The sequence below is a fragment of the Cavia porcellus genome, unplaced genomic scaffold, assembly GCF_034190915.1.
Source record: "Cavia porcellus strain 051 isolate PalLab524CR breed Dunkin Hartley unplaced genomic scaffold, mCavPor4.1 scaffold_33, whole genome shotgun sequence".
NCBI lineage: Eukaryota > Metazoa > Chordata > Mammalia > Rodentia > Caviidae > Cavia > Cavia porcellus.
Window position 1 is genome coordinate 6263805 of NW_026947516.1, and position 20749 is coordinate 6284553.

Here is a 20749-nt window from a genome sequence, read left to right on the forward strand (position 1 = left end):
GGATAGGAGAGAAGAGAGGAGAGGAGAGGAGAGGAGAGGAGAGGAGAGGAGAGGAGAGGAGAGGAGAGGAGAGGAGAGAAAGAGAAAGATGAGGCCAGGGTCATAATAGCTTCTCTAAGGACACACTCCAAATGATCCGCTTCATACAGCTAGGTCCCACCAGCCTCCTAAATGAGCCATACCTCCCAATAGCAACATCAGTTGGGACCAAGCTTTCAACAAATGAGCTACTGTTCAACACAGCTCAAATGGATAACGATGTCTTTAGCCCTGTGTTATGCCCTTTAATTCTCCATTCATTCACTGACAATTTATGAGGCACCTACTCTGCCAGTGACTGCTATGGACTTGGAGAAGTGGGGCTTGTGGAGAGAAGTATATGTTAAAAATTTGGCTATAAAAGGCCTTGTCTATTTGCACATGTGAGCAAGAATGTGGCAGGAATGAGGGTGGGGGACGAGGTATTCTGGGAAGTATCTTGAAGTTAAAACACACAGGATCTACTAATGAATTGAGATTGGGACGTAGGAGGGAGGCAAGAGCTTCAGTGTGACTGCAAGAGTGACCCCAACCTCCAAATGCCATCAACAGATGACTCTGGGGATTGGGTCTGTAACACACTAACTTTTTTTTTTTTTTTGTACCAGAAATTGAATTCAGGTCCCTACATTTACAAGGCAAGCACTTGTTCTGCTGAGCTATATCCTTGGCCCTTAACATTTGAAGGCTGCCTTTAAACCATCTCAGAATCAAAACAAAATGAGAATGGACACATGTGGAGCTCCTTATGGGTAACTGTAACTTGACTTCTCTTTATTCGTTCTCTCACCCCAAAACCAAAGTAAATACATGAAAAGGATTAGCAGATCATGAAAGGAGGAATGAAAGGGAACTAAATCTTTGAATGGCGGTTGTGAATTGTGCCAAGCATTCTAAGTGAGCATGAAAGAGAGGGCTTGTTACACACAATTTGTTGGACCCTAAAGAAGTGATGATATTAACTTTGCTTTGCTGAGATGCTGCCCTTAACGAAGCATGGCCTATGAAATTACTGTGACACTCCTCTACATTGCTACTATAAAGAAACTCACATTGTATGTGATAGTCGAACTTCTGTAGCTATAACAAGCATCTGAGGTACTTTAAAGTATAAATAGGAAGGGATTTCTTGGCTTGCAGTTTTGGAGGTCCCAGTACATGACAGGCTGTCTGCACAGCTTTGTGGCTATGAGGTCACAAAGCATCATGGGAGGAGTGTGTAACAGAGGAAATTTGTTTGCATCATGTATGGGATGTGAAAAACAGGAAGAGTCTGGGGTTGCCCAATCTCCTTTGAGGATGAGCCCAATGACCTAAAGAACTCTCATGAGGCCCCCCACCTTTTAAAGGTCCCACCACCTTCTACTAGTGTCAAAATGGGAACCAATTCTTCAATTGAATTCCTCATGGATTCCATTTGATGGCCTCACTTCCTGACCCTACTGACTGTTATTTCTTCTCACAGGCATGCAGTTTAGGCTGTACTTGCTGTTTCTTATTGTTAGAAATAGCCCCCAGACTCAAATTGTCCATGCCACAAAGAATGCACTCAGACATAGGGCAGAAGCTCTCCATGAGGGTTTTTGTTTGTACCTCTGCAGAAAGGCACAAGGATGATGGAGTGGGCACTCATCCACCAAAGGAAGCTGGGCTGTCTTATCCTTAACATGTTGAGAGACTGCCATACTGCAGTCTCCAGAGAAATGAAGCCCCTTGCCTTCCTTTTTTCCTTGACCTCTCCTTTAACCCTCTTCACTAAGATGCACAGAGCTGACTATTGAAACAGCTGTTCCCTTAATTGGCTAAAAGAATTGGATCGAGTCTGGCTGAGATGCCAACATGTCTCATTACAGCACATGAGCAACAGTTGTCCCCTTTGCTGATGGTTGCAACTGGAGCTGAGCAGGAGACTGTGAAATTCCAGGGCTAAGATAAGAGATAGCATCTCAGCTGAGGCCATGGTACTCAAAAGAATTATACCTTCCTGGGAGTAAGGGTGCTAGCCTTGCATACATCAAAGTATCTGTTGTATTGCTAATTGAAGGTCTCTGTGCCTGGCACAAAATTGCTCTCTTTCACGTTATAGCCAATGCCAACAAAGTTTTTTTTTTTCCCCTAGAACTCTATAATCCCCAGCACTTTCCTGATTATTTTTACAAATAAAAGCCATGAGTTTTTGAACTTGTGATGTATTGTTTTATTTCACAGAGATTGTGGGTCATCCTAGAGCTCTTCAACTGCAGAACAGTCTCTCTTTGTCTCTCTATTGCATCTGTGTGCCATACTGCCCAGTGGGGAACCTGAACCCTCCGCAGAGGATTCGGTACTAACACAGGAGTAGCAGTGACTTCTTTCCAATTGATTGGTTGGGGGTTCATAGTCTATTCTTATGAGCTAACTCAGGTGGTCCAAAGTGGATTGGAGGGGCTTCTGGGAATGGGGAGAACTCAGCAAGAGGATATGTTGGAAACAAAATGTCCTTGGCTTCCCTCTGTAAGTTACCCTTGGTTTGTAGCTGTGTTCCCAGGATTGGAACTGAGCAGGCATTTATTGTAAGTTAGTGTGTCCAGGAAGGGCTAGAGTCCAAGATGGAGGCGCTTGCATTTGATAGAAAAGATAGAACTATTTCCATCAATAAATATGAGTATTTGTGTCGGCTTAAATCACTAATAAAAACACACTGAAAACTAAGTTTATGCAGGGCACATACTGATGATCTTGGTATTCTGTTTATCTGCTGTCTGCATTGCCTGTCCATGGGGAATATTTCAACACAAGAGAATGGGACCTTTGATCCTTTTGGTCACAAACTGTAGTTGACTTTGGCGGAAAGTAAATGAAATGTCAATTTAACTATTAAAAAAGACACTACTTTATTTCAGATAGGTAAGAAGGTGACATTTTTCCTCTTTTATATGTGCTCTCTCCCACTACATGTTTTATTGTGTGTCTCTGCAGAAGCCAGGGGAGGTATCAATTTGGAAAATTGTTTCTAGATTTTATATGATTGCAGATGGCTTTTAATGCCATTATTTTAGTATTCCACAAATCAGAGGCTCATTCCTCTGACTGATGCCTCTTTCTAACTCAGATAAAAGAGCTGAATTTCACCAAACATGGTTACCTGTTGGATGAGAACATTGCCTGGAAAAATGATCCATGTTTAACTATTCGCAGAAGAATTTAAAAAAAAAAAAAAAAAAAAAGCTTCCCCCATCATTGAAGTGACAGTTCTATTGTGCTCTATCACTTTCCCAATCTCAGGTAGCTTTATTTAACACTTTCGCCTTTTCTTCAAGGTCTTAATGCAATAAGTTCTCCTTTCAGTGCATGTGGGGGGACTGCAGAGATGTGGGGGGCTGTTTGGATGGTTTGAAGGAAGAGTGCATTGGAAGGCTGTTGACTTTTGAGCAGATTATGTGCTGTGTTTCCTGGTTGACAGGTCCACAGCAGGGCCATTAGGGACCCCCCAGTGCAGGCTGGGGCACAGCCTTGCTTTCTCCTGCTTGGCCACACACACCCACTGGAGTTCCCAGGGTGTTAGGCAGGGAAGCAGAGGGTCTGTGTGTGCTCCCCCATGCCTTTGCATCTTGGTCATCTGTGCAGCCCGGGGACACTGTGTGCTTTCTTTCAGGTGTCAGTGTGGATCAAAGCAATCCAAAGGACATTTGCATGAGAATTCATAGAATGATTAATTAGCAATGGGCATTAGTAATTTTTCTTTGAAGGCTTTGAAATGTCTCACATTGATAAACTAGTTGTGTTGAGCCCCAACTCCCTTTCAAAGTGTTTTTCATCCAGTACTCCCTCTGTGACTACAAATTGGATTTTTCTCCCTCTGTCTATACCTTTCCTCCTTTAATTCAGCAGTGTGGTTAAAAGCACAGCCTCCGGTGGGTGCCGGTCATTCATCACCAGCCTGTGTGTCTTTTTCAGGTTCTACTTTGTGGAATTATACTTTGAACCTTTTCTCCTTTGCCATATTCTTGTAATTTCCTCTATTTTCCAGCTCTCTTTTGTTTTGGAAAACTCTTGTCTCTTACAAATACAAGATGTGACTGTTCTGATTTGACAGTTTTGATTCTGCTGTGCCTTTGTGTGTGTGTGTGTGTGTGTGTGTGTGTGTGTGTGTGTGTGCGTGTGTGATTATCCATGCAGTCTTTGGGCAAAAGAACAAAGGGCAAACAGAGAGCACATATGCAGATGTGATGAGCACATTCTGAAGCACCAGTTTAGCAAAGACCGGGATACCATGACCTTCTTTTGCAGCATCCTGGAGAGCACCCAGGACAGACCCAGCAGGCTGTTCATCCCAGGAAGAGCTGCAGGTCCTGGCCAGGGAGACACATGCCTTGTGGTGCAATGACAGGTCCCCTCAGGAGCTGTCACAGGCAGCAGATAAGAGCTAGGTCAAGTGTCTAACAAAGAGAGATGATCACCACCATGACACTGAGCTGTGTGCCTTGGAACTTTATGAATTAAGAAAAGAAATGAGAGTATATAGAACTACATTGCTGAGACCTCTTCTGGTGTCTTGGGGTGGGGTGGGGTGCTACAAGTGAGAAGCCCTTCATCTGTAGCTCTATTTTCTTTCTGGGACATTCACTGCAGCCTCTGTGTAGGGAGAGCTCAACAGATGGTTCCTGTTGGTTCATAATTTGCGCAGGCCACATTTGACATGACTATTCTGTTGGGAAGGGGTTTTTAAATGGTAGAAATTGGTCATTTTTTGAAAGCTGATATATATGGAATCTGATAGTGGTATTTGTTTGCTGCATACTTTCTACTGATGCCAATTGTTCTTAGACCCTAATCTTGTCCTCCTAGATAGACTAGATGGGGATATCAATAATGTTATAGGAAGACATGAGACTGAAGAGGAAGACAGAGCTGAAGATCTGTTCTGTGTGCACCATGGGGAAATGGCACTGTTTTGCTGCTGAGGTGAATCTCTGCGGTGTGGTGGATGGCAGCTGATAAAGTGTTGACTCCAAGTTCTGGTTTTGTTATGACTAAGGCATACCGCTACTTGGCATTTTGTGAAACATGTTTGGAGTGAAAGGCTGATCCCTTTGTAATGGCGCTCAGTCCTAAGGGAATTCAGTTGTCCCACTGCACAGCGGGCAGACTAGGTGGTGTAGCTTTTGTCTAGTGGGTCTTCACTTCTCTGAAAAACTATCCATATTGGAATCATTGTAATTGGTGTATTAGGTAGAGTAATGAAATCAATAGTGAGCATATGTATGGTTTTACAAGAGAGTTTATTAAATAGGCTTATAGGATCGAAGGTAAGTGAGTCTTCAATGGTCATTTGCATGCTTGCGAGCTAAAGGATCCAGTAGCTTCTCAGCCCAAGATCATAGAGCAAGAGCATCAAGGAAGCAGCCCCAGTCCAAGGTTGGGGCTTGGAAGATCCTTGGATATGACCGTTACAAGTCTATGTTGGGAAGTGAAAGAAAGAAACCAGTACCCAAAGGTAATGGAGAATACTTGAAACAGGCACACTTCTTTCTTCCCCTTTTTACTCCTCCCAGGCCACAAGCCTATTGGCTAATGCCATGTGCATTAAGGGAAGGTCTTCTCCTCTATATGCTGGTCTATATGTCAATCATTCATAGACCCTCCCAGAACTGTGCTTTACTAATCTGCTGGGCATTTTAATCGGTTCAATTTGATATATAATGATTAACTGTCATAATAGGGTGTGAGTCTTGATATTAAAGGAGACACTGATTTGGGAGGATGTGATGCTCTGTACTATCCTTTATTGCCCCAGAACAAATTTTTACACTTAGAAAACAAAAGTATAAAATAAAAAAATAGACAACCATGGACAGCAAAACTAACTTTACAACAGATTTGGACCTTTCTAGGAATTCATAAAAGCATTTTAAATATAATGCTATTTTTTGACATAAGCAGAGTAAAAACCTTTTATTGTAACCTAATTTTATGAAGTTATAAGGTAGAAATAAAACACAACAAACATAAAGTTACCAAATATTACAAAATGTTTGCTCCTTGACTTGGTTTAGACATGACAAGATATAAAACCTTGGCCCATTTGAAAATTATTTTGATTATTCTAGACTCCAGGATTGTGAGAAATGGATATTTAGTTTTGAGGTTTATTGAATTTTTTAGCATTTACTTGACTTAATTAAATTTGTTTCCTTATGCAATTATTTTTATGTAATTATTCTATTTTACTATATCATATTAGTCCTCTGCAAGCATGCAAATTATTTTTCATTATGAACATTAATCTGGGAAACATTACTGTAATTGGCTCATCTATTCATATATAACATCACTGTAATTTAATGAACTTCACTGGATTTCAAGTGATTTGTGGAGATGGAAGCCTTGATTATATTATTTGCTTCCAGTGACATGGCTGTGCTGCCTACAACATGCTGGGGTGGTAAAAATGAAGTATAATGGAAATCTATGAATTTCAGAAGCTTGTTTGACTCCGAATACAATGAGGGAATTTGGATAATGCTAACAATTCATATTTGTCCTCATTCATCTTTGTGAAAGACTTAGGATATTTTTAAAAGGAGGTCAAATATAGTGACTATGCTTACTTATTGCTTGTAGCCAAGAGGAAAGAAAACGTCTCTAAAATAGCTCCTAGCTGTAAATAGGTTCAGCTCACTGTGAAGCCAACAGCTTTCACTTTTACATAAATATTCCCAAATCCCACAGAAATGCTTGAGGCGGTGTCGGTTTCTGGAAATACTTTGTAACTGTGAAGTTATGTTTGTGTGCTGGCTGGGCTTATGTATTATTTTACGTACCCTTTTCTGTCATCCTTCTTGTTGGCGTTAGAGTGAATTACATCTTTCCAGACTTCCTGCAGGTCTTGAGAACTGCAGTCTGGATTATGCATTGGGATATCAACATAGGGAGATAGAGGCTCTTTTTCAGCAGGTAGATTTGCTTCTAATTCTGTGCCACACTTAACTGTCTACTGTGGGTTCTTGCCCCCCAGGGGGCAATTTGACAATGTTTTAAGATATCTTGGTTTCTAATAACTGTGGATACACCTGTTCTAGTAGGTAGAGACCATAGAGAAGATGCTGACACCTTAAAATGCCCAGGACAGACCCTGCTGCTACCAAGTACACAACTCCATATACCCACAGTGCTGAGGCTGAGGAAACCTGCTGATTCCCACTGGGTGTCTAGACCATCTTCCGCCTTTGCTGGCAGGTATAGTTAGATTTTCTCTGCACACAACAGCTTGTACCACAGAGGCATGAAGCCCTTAGCTGTAATCTCAACGGCATACAAATTCTGTATGAAGTACTCTTTCAGAGCGTGTTTTTATTCTCTGGCCCTCTTTTGGTGGTAGCTTTTACTTTACTTGTGATTGCAGTCTATAAAGCTTATAAACATTCTGGTTCTGCGAAGGTGGAGAATGGGCATTCACATTCACATTGATTTCCATGCTGAGAAACAGGACAATATTTCCATGGAGCAACTCCCAAAGTGCTGCAAAATCTTTGTCACGCAATCCCTAGGTCCACGGCATTGAAATTTATCTGCCCAAAGCCTTCTTTGTCCCTGTTGTCAAATGTATAATACTTTCCTTTGCTCTTCATGATTAGCATAAAAGAGTGAAGTTTTTTTTTTTTAAATATTATTTAAGGAGAAAAAAAAGCAGAGAAAGGGTACAAGTTATACAGATTTACAGAAAAAAATAAACAGTAGGAAATCACTAGTTAATGGATTACATATTGTCATCTTAGAAATAATTGTTCAAGTCACAAAATTAAAGCTTGTAAAGTGGACATTCCAACAGTGAGACTGCAAACAGTTCTGCCCAATGATCCAAGAAAACTCAGTGATATCATTATCTATCTTATACACTTAAATATGCATGCAGTTATATCATTTAGAGCACTTTCTTTTCCTCTCTTTTGTACAATGACAACCACACATCTTGGGCTTTGTTGCTCCCACAGTTCTTATTACTTTTTTGGAAGGGAGTAGAACCAAATGTGACATAACAGAACAGAGTCAATCAAATCAAAAGGGTGGACATAATAGATAATGTAAAAGCATAATACAAGGTGATCAACAATGGTTACCATAATGCCTCCCGCTATCTCTAATAGAATTGCCTATATCATCAGTTATAATAAAATTGAACAAAACAGTAAAGAACAAAATCGACAAAACCAAAACATTGGAGACATTATAGGTCTTCAAAAGTAGATAATAGTCATCGAGAATGGGCGTCATAATGCATCTCACTATCTTCACAGCTGTTGCCTAAACTTTCGAACCTGGTACTATCCAGCAAAACAGAATAGGGGGACATCAGTCAAAAACAAGATGGTGAGAGTAGTACAGGGCTTTAAATCAAGATAATGGAAAGTCAAAGTGGGTTACTATAACATATCCTGCTATTTTTATTTATTTTTCCCTTAATTAAAAGGATAAAAATAAAAAAGTAAATAATGAAATGGAGATTAAGATAAAAGAGGGCATAACAGCAAAATAGCGCAGATCAAAACATAACCATTTAAACAGAATAGTGTTTCACCACAAGATAATCCTGACATAAAGGTAGTTACCATATTGTCTCTTTCCTTGAAATCTTTGAGTACAACTTTGTATACTGTAGCATCAAATGTATCAAAACAATGTAAATCCATTTAAGAGAATGAGAGCATTACAGGGTATTTAGAATCAACTAACAGAAAATGAACAATGGTTTCTGTATAATCTCCTTGTCTTTAAAAGTTTTGCTTATACTATCATACATAATAAAATCCAATAAGATACAACCTGTTTAGACCAATGGAGACCGAAGAACAAAAGCTTGATGAGACTTCAAAACAAGATGATACTAGATCAGTATTACCTATTAAGACGTCATTTTCTCCAAAATAGCTGTAACAAGCTATGCATTTTCCAGAATCACAAGCTGAGACTTTCCTAGGATTCCATTAGAGAAACTCAGATTATTTGTTCTCCATCCAAGAGGTAGATGAGCTTGGTGGCTTTGCCAATACTGAATGGCCGTCATGTCTGAGCACATGGCTTTTGAATTAAGGCTGATGTTTCCTTACAGAGATTCCTCTGGAGAGTTAGAGACCCATCTCATAACCCCAAGAAGGTTTTGCCTTAAATGATTTAGTGATATTTTTCACATGGGCATCTCATTCCTCCCAGGTCAGTTTAGTATACAGGAGTTTTCTTACTTACGGTCTCTGAAATCTTGTGTCAGAAGGAAAGAAGACATACACAGGATTACTACATTGAGCGGATCCAACTCTTTAGATTCAGAAGGGATTGGACCCATGTATTTCCCCTTAAAAGTAAAAGATAAGACACATTTCAAAATAAGTTTAAAAAATACATATATAAAAAGAAAGCTTATGTAATAACACATTTAAAATAAAATGAAAACACGTAAAAAGGAGAAACAACAGTCTGAATACAAAGACCACTCAGGTAGATCTACCACCATGTTAGGCAACTTTATTGAGCTGAAGAGAACAGGAAAGTTTGGGTGTTTTGAGTATAAACTCTTAGGCTCTGTCCACACAAGAAGAGTTTTCTCAGGAAGCCAGCATTTGGAAATCCCATTCTGTTCATGGCCTCTTGACATTTGGAGAAATTTCTTTGGTTCACCTTGCTGCTGAAAGCATGGAACATTTCTCTGGCTGCTATGGCAGATCCAGATTCCCCTTCATCATTGTGAGAGTGGACAACAGCTTTGAGCTACTATTATGCCTCATTCCAGTTATTTAATCCTGAAATATCCTCCAATGTCCTCCATGTTTGAAAGGGTTAGGCTCCAAATGGTGCTATTGGAAAGTAGTGGAAACTTTAAGAGGCGGAGCCTAGAGGAAGAGTTCCTGGTCACTGTGGGTGTGACCTTGCAGGGGATTGTGGGACTTCAGCCCCTCACCTTCATCCTTTTCACATCCTGGCCAAGAAGTGGGTATCTTCTTCCTCACCCACTTGATGCCTTGCTACTGGTTTAGTAGCAACTGCACCAACCTCCCATGAACTCGAACCTCCAGAAGTGTGAGCAAAAGTAAACCTTTTTTGTTTACAAGTTGATACTTTCAGGTGTTTTGTTACACGGTGGGAAGCTGACATACCTGTTTTGTAGCACACCTTTGACACTGAGTTCTATTATAATCAGTGCATTTTGAAATTACATGTGGAAAGCCCATCCAATGTAATATTAGGATTGAATAGTGCTCTTCATTATGATATTCTCATCAGCCTGAACCTTAATAGAACCAAGAACAGTAGAGCCCAATTCATTAGTGCAATGTCTGATTTAAGCTTAAAACGTTAGCCCACCAGGATCTTGAAACGATACAACATTTTACCCAATTAATTGATTTAAGACAGTGTACATGATTCCAAGTTGCAAACGTGTCTGTATTTTTCCCAATAGAAAGACTTTGTCTGCATGCATTCTAAGTAATTCACCCATGAGTGCCGATTTTTACACTGGCATGTCTAGAATTTATTTTTTTAGAGGATCATTTATTTTTCAAGAGGCTGTATTTCCTCTGCACAAGCAACAGAGAAAGATGTGTCCGCTGAACTCTAAAACGTTAGAGAATGTAGTTGTTTTCTAGCGTTTCCTAGACTTAATACTTTTCAGTGATTATGTGTGTTGCATGGGAAATCATTTTTTTAAAGTTAACATTATAGGAGAAGCCAGGTTCTTTCTGAAGTTCGTATGTGGTCCTTGCAGGGATTACCTGGGTACCTATGGTTGCCTTTTTCTCTCTGCTTCTTCAGATCAGAGCTGCTCAATCCAATTTTGGTGAAATGTGGGGCAAGGGAGGGCCAGTTCCACACTTTGAGTCATATTGATCTACATGTTAATTCATTGAATGGAATACAGATGTCTGACAAGAGGAATTATAATTATTCATAATGGTACAGTTGAAACTCCCTGAGATTTTTTCTTATAACGTGAAAGTCTGGCAAGAAAAAATTGGTTAATTTTTAATCATTGTTCGAGATAATCTATTTACTTGTCAGATCAACAACTGGTGGTCAACTTGTAACACCCAGCTGAACAGAGTCAGCCTGGTGCTGAGTGCGGATGGCCCATCTGAGGATTGTTGTCAACACAGGAAGGAGAAATGGAGAGGAAGAAGTGTGTTGTTGGTCTCCATGGTGCTGTTGGTTCTCCTGCTGCTGTGGGTTCTCCTGGAGGAGCTTGACAAGTTCCTTTCCTGATACAAACATGGCTGTTTTCATCATTGGAGGAACTTGAGGCCTTACTGTTGCTGAGAATGGCTGTGGTTCACTTGGGGAAGCTTTGGGCCTTACCTTGAGCATTGCTTCCTGTCTCCAGAGGGGAAGATGTTTGCTGCTCAGTCTCCAGGAGAAGCTTGTTATGCTGGCTTCCTGATATGAACTCGGCTGTTCTCATTATCAGAGGAGCTCAGGACCTCACTGTCACTGAGAATGGCTGTGGTACCTTTTTAGGGGAGCCCCTGGTCCTCACCTTGAGCACTGCTTCCTGGCTCCAGTGTAAAACCCTCAGCTTGCTGGCACCGATCCTTCACCCCACTGGCACAGACTTTCTAGCTTCTGCTGCTGACCTTTGGGCATTTGCAGTGCAGACCTTGATAGAGACATGCACATGACATTATTGTGGACTCTACACCTCCAGCTGGACTCCTGGGTGCATTGTCAGGGGCTCTAGGTCTTCAGCTGGACTCATCTAGGACATTGCCATAGGATCCAGGCCCTCAGCTGGATTCTTTAGATCTTAGTCTGTGAACAGATTTCCTGCACTCTCTGTTTTGTATTTGACTCTTGGGTGATTATCATAAAATAATTCCATAGATTATGTATCTTGTATTAAAATTTTTTCCTTGCAAACCCCTTACTGCAACGTTCCTAGTAGATTTATAAACCACTTTTACATGATGGTATCATTGAGGTATAATTTACATGCCATCTATGATTTTCCCTTTGCATTGTGGGAGATTTAACACAGGGCCTCTGCACTGATCTGCTACATTCTCAGCCTCATTTATTTGTTTATTTATTTACTGAGATAGGATCTCACTCAGTTGCCCATACTGGATTTGAACCCAAGATCCTTCTGCCTCAGACTCTGAGTTCAAGGATTACAGGTGTGTATGCCCATACCTAGACTAATCATAGAATAGTTTTATCATCATCCTCAGGAAAACACCATTTGCTTTGGCAGTCACCTCCCTCTCCCTCTCTTACTCCTCTGGCCCAATGTAATCACTAACTTACCTTCTGGCCTTCATTAAGACACTTTGACACCGTGCCTTTCAGAAGAGGGCCACGTTGCAGACACTTATGAATGGAACTGGGTAAGCCAGCATCCCGTCTCTCTCACAAATACCCGAGATGACCAACTTAGAAAGAGGAAAGATTATTTTGGTCCATAGATTTAGAGCTTCTAGCTTGTGATTGAGGATACCCATTGCTTTCAGGGCTCTGTTGAGGAGTAGTATGCCATGGCAGGAGTAAATGGACAAAGACAAGGGAAGAGATTAGGGTCCCACATTCCCCTTCAAGGCATACCCCACAGGATTATGGATTTCCCACTAGGTCCCACAAATCATGGCAAACTGGGCTGAAGCCTTTTACATACCAGTCTTTGAGGTTCATTGAAAATCTAAAGTGTAGGAAGAGTAGTTCTTGTATTTTTCACCTGGGATCCTTCACTTAGTAGAATGTTTTAAATGTTTCATATGCTGAAGTATGCATATGTCAGTATTCCATGCCACTTATTACCATTTTTATTTCATTCACTCATTTATTCATTTGTTAATATATATTATTTACTCTTTTCTGTCCATTAAGGATAATGCTATTATGAAATTTGTGCCCTAATTTTGGCAGTATGGGTGGAATTATACATACGACTTTCTTTTTTTTTTTTAATTTTAAAGAGATTAAGACAAAATAGGACATAACAGAGCAGATCGTAACAACAATGTAAGCAACACAGTTCACCAGAAGACAACCCATAATTAACAGTAACTATCACAATGTTTCTTTCTTTGAAATAGTTGAGGATAACTTCATATACAATAGTATCAAACATAACAAAATAGTATAAAAACATTTAAGAGAATGCGAGTATTACAAGGCATTCAGAACCAAATAACAGAAAACGAACAATGGCTACTATATTATCTCATTTTCCATAGAAAATCTGTTTATACTATCACACATAATACCATCCAATAAGGTACAATGATAGAGCCAATGGAAACAGAAGAGCAAGAGCATGGTAGGACTTCAGAGCAAGATGATATTATATCAGTACTGGCTATTATAATGACTTGTTTCCCTCAAATTAGCTGTTCATACTATCAGATAATAAAATAAAAAATCCAGGACAAACACATTACAACTGCGATCATTATAAGGCTTCCAAGCAATGTAATGGGGAATCATGATTACCCTAAATTCTTATGTACTCTTACCATTTCTTACACTAGGGAGACTATTTGGTATTTATACATGTGGGTTTGTTTATTTTACTGATGAGTATGGAAGAAATTCATAAGACTTTCAAATAAAACAGCTTGTGCATTTGTGTGTGTATGAGTGTGCACGTGTGTGTGTGTGTGTGTGTGTGTGTGCACTATTTGAGTTTCAGTCTCCTGATCTGTAGTGTGCATATTTACCTGTATGATAGTCTCACCAAGACAGGGTGGTACTTGCTAAACTTTAAGTTCACTCCCCCAGGGATTGTTTTCATTAATGTACTATATTGGAGCGGTAATTGGGCTCACCTCACAGCAAGAAAATCAGGAGCACAGAGATGATAGTTAAATGAGAAGAAGATGGTGAGGGATGCAGTTTTGTATCCCTTGGGACTTTGTGGTAGTTACCTTTTTTCCTTTTCCCCAATGCTGGATCATTCCTTCCTACACTAAGGATGAACTAGGTAGTTTGCAGTGTGATGAGTTTCTTGTTTTGTGTGTACTTGCATGTATCCTATTATATCTACAGGGACTCTCCAGAGTCACAAAATATTTCATTTGTAATTTGTATTGTTTCCTCCCACCTAAAATTCATTCTTCATTTGGACAGCCCTTGTGTCTAACTGATATGCTTATTTTTAATAATTTCCTTGGCAGTATAGTTGATCTCTTTTTCTGAATCTAGGCTGTCGAAATAGTTACTTAATTTAGAGAATACAGCCGGAGAGACATACTTTGGTTAGGAATATGTATAAACATCATATTTTCTCACTGGTGTGAGGAACTGAATGAGCAAAAGAGATCCAAAATGGTCAATAGATATTGGGAATTGGAGAGAAACTCTTCAAAAGAAAAGACAAATTGTGATAGGGGAAAGGAGAAAGGGAAAAGAAAAAAAAAAATATATATATATATATACAGAAGATAGTTAAGATAATTACACAGCTAGTTTTTCTTAGTTCATTGAAAAGAAAGGTTTTGTATTAATAGTGTTTGGATAAGATATCATGCCTATATCTTGCACTCTGACTAACTAGCATGAAGAAAACAGTACATAATGTATTAATTATTGTAACACTCCTACTAATCTGCTTTGAAACTCTGTTTTATTGTGGTTTTAATTTTTCCCTTTAAAATAAAAAAAGAAAAGAAAACAGTGCTGTATTAGAAAACTGATTCTGGGGCTGGGGTTTTAGCTCAGTGGCGTAAGCACCTGCCTAGCAAGCATGAGGTTCTGAGTTTGATTCCCAGTACCAAAAAAAAAAAAAAAAAAAAAAAAAAAGACACTATAAAACTGATTATGTTTTTTTTGAAAACTAGCTTTGGTCATCATATGTCAGTAGATTCTTTTAAGAAATGATTTTTTTTTCCCCTGAGTTTCTCTCTGGAATAGAATTTGTACCCATAAACTCTAGAAATAATTGATGTTAATCAAATTCACCGGAGCATTCTACACAAACACTGTAAAGAGACGGAACGATCTCTTTATTACCTTTGACTACCGAGCCTTCGGTTTAGAATGACAGTTTTCCAGCATTCAGATGAAATTCATTTCAGTGCAATGATCTCTGGGCATATTGGAGAGATGCAATTTACAAATTTAGTGTAGGTTCTTTTTGCTTGTGAGAATTATGAGCACAAGACCTGTGTTTGTTTTGCTTTGCTTTATCTTGTTGTGTTTCCTCTTTCCTGCAGCAAGTGGGAATGGAACTGCTGGGAAACCAAGGCTCCCTCTGTCATGGCTCCATCCCGTTGATTCGGTAGGGCCAGCAGCGTGCCAGACTCAGGCGATGGCAGCTTTCCATTCCCCTGATACTTTGTCAAATGGCAGAGGAGACCTTGTTTGCCGGGACCGACCATGGGGTTCCTCTTAATCTCCCTCCTCTTCCTGAGGAGGTCCTGGTGCAAAGACAAACAGTTGCCCGCTGTCCTATGCAGCGCTTAACCTGACCTACAGGGCTCACAAAGGAGGGCTTTTAGGTCCCCGGTGAAACGCCCTCAGCTCCTCTTCAGGCCGCCCCTCCGTGAAATTCGCCATGAAAAGCCCCAGGCCTCTTTCTGGCTGCTCAGCCTTTGGGGTGGGTTATGTGGGATGGCGAAGCTGCTGGGAAGCTGGAGACAAAACCTCCAGCCAGGGCAGAAACAAAGACAGCCGTGCCCCTTGGTGCGTTGTTGGTGGTCCTCAGCTCCGGGAGAGGCACGCCGTGCCACTGGACCATTAGGCTCTTGCCTGCTCACTTAGTCTTAGGGGAGAAAGGGGGGAGGGAGGGTAGTGCCTGTGCCAAAGCGTCCCCAGTGTTGCTTAGCAACAGCAGCAGAAACTGCTGGGTTTGGAACCCACAACTAGCAGAGTCAAAGGCCTCCTCCGCCTCTCCGAGTTCAGGAAGGAAGATGCTGTTCTGAGCTCTTACTTCGCCCTCACCTTCTCTCAGCTTCCTGGTGCATCTCATTTCTTATGAAAATATTAGTAAATCGGGCACGAATTTCTAATGGGTTCTATGAATACACAGACTCCTTTAGCGTGCGGAAGAAGTGCCCGGAAAGTCTTCCTCAGATCACAAAAGTGCTGTCAGTGACACTAGGAGGGCAGAGGATGGGTTCTCTTTTCCCTGCAGTGAGCTGCCTGCTTGGCAGTTTTGATGGCTACATTTTTGAGGGCACTCACGCTCATGAATAAAACTTGTGAAAGCCATGCCCTTCTGAGTGTCCTTCTTCCTTGGCGCTACTCAGTGTAGCTGAACTTAATATAAGTCTCACGTAAAATTTCCAAAACACAGCCAGGGTGGTGGCACATGCCTGTGATCCCTGCACTCAGCACGCTGAAGCAGGAAGATGGCTCTGAGTTTAAGGTCAGCCTGGGCGACCTCGCCAGATTCTCTCTCAAAGCAAAGAAATGAACCAAATTTCCCAAAATAATTCCGCGTGTGAGCAAAATGCTTTCTATGGCCCCTTGAAATGGAAGAAAGCAGTCATTCCCTGTGTTGTGGGTGTCTATCACCTGCATCACACGTGTCCACTGTATTATAATCACGCCCTTGTGCAAGTTGTTTTCAAACACAGGATGTTTCCCTCGGGGGAATTTTGCCGCTTGATGGAGCTGACCTTTGAATGCTATCTTTCCGACGAAATGGAATTATTAATTACTCCAAAGGCCATCTGAGATTGGGGGTAATAGAAACCAGAGCACCTGTCTCCCATAAAGGGGACAGAAATGTCTTCTGTAGCAGAGCATTTTCTCGGCTACATCCTGCCTGCTGCACTGCCAAAGCGCATTCAGTAATCACCTGGAGGTCTGCTAACTCCTTCGCTCGTTAAAGGTGACTCTGAGCAACCTGCATACGGTGAATCACTGATGCCTGTCTCCTCGGAGCAAGATAGAAGAACCCTCTGGAGTGGACCCATGAGGTTGAAATAAACAGCTTTACTTTCAAGCTTTAAAAAGTCACATCTGTTTGGAACATAATCTTTCCTTCCACCTGCCTTTGCCCGGGGCATCCTACTCACTGTTGTATTTATTCGCTGGACATAGCCCTTTATCTGAGAAGTTTGGTGCTGGAAGAGTGGCCATTCCCTGTGGGATCAGTCCTTGTTCTATAGTTCCACCAAGGTACTGTATTCGTTCATTTAACATCATCACATGTTAAGGTCCGAGCACAGGTTTCTATGTTTCCACGTGCTCTCAGGGTCACTGCTGTGGTCAGACACATAGAGGAGGTGCGGTAAAGCAGAAAGCAAGCTAGTCCGGGCACAGAAGCGAGAGGCAACACATTACAAGGATTTAGGGACTCCTGAAATGATGGAACAGGCAGTCCAGCACTGCTCTAGGCTAACACGGAGCTCATCCTGCTGCTTACTCTGCGGGTTCTCTTGACAGTGGTAGGCTGAAGAACCTTCCTCTCAGGAAGCCCCTACAGGCACTGAGGCGCTACAGGGGACAGGCAAGAAAACACCTTTCTCCCTTTTCACTGCCTTCTAATGCTCCAGTGTAATCTAATTGAATGCAGAGTCTTAGTGGCAGAGTCCATCCAGGAAACATCTTTTCTTCCCTGTGCCCCTAGAGAACACTGCAATGAATATTCGATGTGCATCTTTGGATTGTCTCTGAAGATTTCCCATTTGTTTCCTGTAATACAGTAGACAGTAGCTCCAACAGGGTCCTAAAAATTTAAATTAATTAAGTCCAGGGAAATTGTTCGCTGTTCAGTCCCACTGGCTACATTTTGAGAGCTTACCTTCCTTACATGGCTGATGGCTTTTAGGCAGTAAACAGAAAGGACATTTCCACTTTTACATAGTATTAGGTAACACTGCTTTGTTTTAGGTGCTATGAACTTCCTTTTTGATTGTCTCTGTGTGTGCATGTGTATGTGCACACATGCACATGTGTTTTTCTTTGCAATTTTTTGTTTAACAGAACAACTGATGAATGAGCAGGTGAAAGGGCAGAGTCACTCAACGAGACTCAATTAGCTGAACTGTGATATGCAAAACAACAGTAAGAAGAGACATCCTTGCACAGGTCCCTGATTGTACTGCTCTAGGTTAGGAATGTGATGAGGGAGGGATCAAGGTAAAGACAGGAGGTCTGATTTGCTCAGAGTGTCAAGAAGGTAGTTGTAGATCTTGTGCAAAGTCTTCTGAAAGACCAAGAGAGTGAAACAAACATGCATCCAGCCACAAACTTCCTGAGTTTGTGTTTGCTGTACTTTGTGCTTAGGATCACAATGGCTTTGCTTGTTGAGTTATTCAAGCGGAATTTCTTCAGCTGTAAGAATCTCAGCATGACTCTTGCAGGGGTGAAAGGACAGACAAAAGTAAATATCCATGTGAGAGTGGGCAAATGTCTAGCCAAAGACCGAATGACTTTCCTTTTAAAGAGTTTCCCATCCATAACCAATATCCATCCTCCACCATGGCATCTCTGTTTTGACCTCTGCAAAGTTAGGAATTTTATGTCCAGCCTTTTGCTTTTGAGCAGACTGACCACAGAACACCAGGTTGAGTGGATTTGGTGGGGGTGGGGGACAGGCAATGGTATCTTAGAGAAGTTTTCTGTTGAAAAAGATGAGGTGATCGGAGCTGGCAAGAAGGACCAGAAACATGAAAGTCCTCCCTGACGCTTTCGAGAACATCCTTCGCCTTGGCCCTGAGACTGACAGGTGAAACAGGCAAACCACACAGACAGGTATGAATTGTCAGCAGGAGGTATTAGCCCTGCCACACTTGCTGATGATAGAGACAAGCTTCCCATTAGGTTCTTTGCACCTTCTGTAATCATTCAGCACTCAGACAGATTGCCTTTCCCGAAAATCAAGGGACAGTATCTATGCATCCAAAGCATTCTTACAGATCACTAATGGAAATGATCTGAATGGCCCACAAGCAGATGTGATAAATAATTCAACCTCAGACATGGCTCTATGTGATTTGGCATAGGGACAGAGAGTGAAATCGGATTGCTTTTGTGACATACATCACATCTAATTGTGTTGTTAGCTCAGGCCACCCAGCTTGGAATATGATGAATGTGCTTCTCCAAAACGACCCGTTCAGTGCTGTGATAGGAATCATGTGTCCCCAAGAGAAAGTTAGAGGGAAATAGATGTACTGTGACAAAGCTCAGAGGCAGACTTGCCTAAGCTTTTCAACTTAGCCTCAAGGGAAGGAAACCCTAATCTCCATTCAACATGTGGCCTGTCACCAAGGAGGTCTTTAACCTTGGGCTCCGGCGTGTCAGGAGCATGCTGGGCAGATTAAATCCTGACTTTCATTCTGGACACAATGGCTGTTAAATCTAAGAAATGCTTTGCCTGAAACTTGAAGGAGTTGGGCAAAATCCTAACCTAATGAATGACTGAGTCTCCAAGGGTACAAGACAAGAGGGTTTCTCTGGCAAAAGCTGCCAGTGGCTGGGGATAAATACCCGGCCATCAATTCTGGAGAAACAGAAATGGTTGCTTTGATAGTTGACCCAAAACACACATACCTGTAATCAAGTGGTAATGAAAAAGGGTGTGTGCACATACATGAGCGTGTGTGTGTGTGTTGTCCTTCTGGGGTTGGCAATTACAGATAGGGATCATGCCTGTTGGAATATGTTGATGAAAAATGCATTTTTCAATTCTCCCCCGGTGAGCATTTAAAATTTAAAATTTTCCTCTCTCTCAGCATCTTTAGGGAAACATTCCCTGGAGGCGAGAGCCTTCCTAGAAGAATACCCACGCCTCCTTCTCTTCTTTCCCTGTCTTGCCCCGATGCCAACATCCATTGTCTTCTTTAGACTTTCAGGGAACTTGGAGTGAGTGGTTCTGCTGCTTTTAGAATTTTTCTAGGACTCGGGCACAAGCAAAGTACTCTCCAAAGCTTGGGGATCTTGACAGGACCCCATGGTTTGCAGAATCCATCTGCTTTTTTGCTGTGAGGACCTTATAAAGTCTCAGGAAAGGCTTATCTACTACAAAGTGGGGATGGGCAACATGAGAGGGACAGCGAATGCCAGGGCTGGCTGAGCTGTTTCCTGTGTTTGTAACTGGAGGCCAGGATCCAGAGGCAGGCAGACTCCAAACCATGCAGAACCAAGGATTCCAGAAAGACCGAGGCTGCTCAGACCCCAGTTAGCATAGTGTTTTCTGAGCAGGTGGGAAAACCACTGGTTCGGCATTTATTTATTTATTTATTTATTTAATGCTGAGGATTGAAACCAGGAACTCCTCATGCCTGCCAGGCAGGTGCTCTACTGCTGAGCTATATTCTCAGCCCTGTTAATTATTTTTTTATTTTATTTAAAGAGAAAGAAACAAAAAAATACATGGAGAAAATAAAAGGGTAGAAATAATACAGAATTACAGAAAAATAAACTAAGTAATCACCAGTTGATAAGTTACATATTTTCATTTTGGAAATAGTTTTTCAGGTTACAAAATTAAAGTATGTAAAGTGACATTCAAATAATGACATTGCCAACAATTCTGCTCAATGATCTAACAAAAACTTAGTAATATGGTTGTCAGTCCTATACACTTTTTAAAATCTTAAACAGGGTTAGATTAAACCTATCAAAACAGTTCAATAAGAAACACTTAAAAGAAATAAAGATTTCAAAGCAAGTCTACTGGAGATCTTCACTGTTTATTTAATTGTCTCTAGTTTCTTACCAAATAATTGTCCCCATCTTCACACACGTTAAATACATACTGCATATTATAGAACTAATCAAATCATTACAGGATGAT

General features: G+C 41.1%; 1 protein-coding gene across 3 annotated transcripts in view; it reads left to right on the forward strand.

Moving 5' to 3' along the window:
- Anos1 (anosmin 1) overlaps window positions 1-20749 on the forward strand; it is a 212665-nt gene that overhangs the window by 83421 nt on the left and 108495 nt on the right. The window lies entirely within an intron of this gene.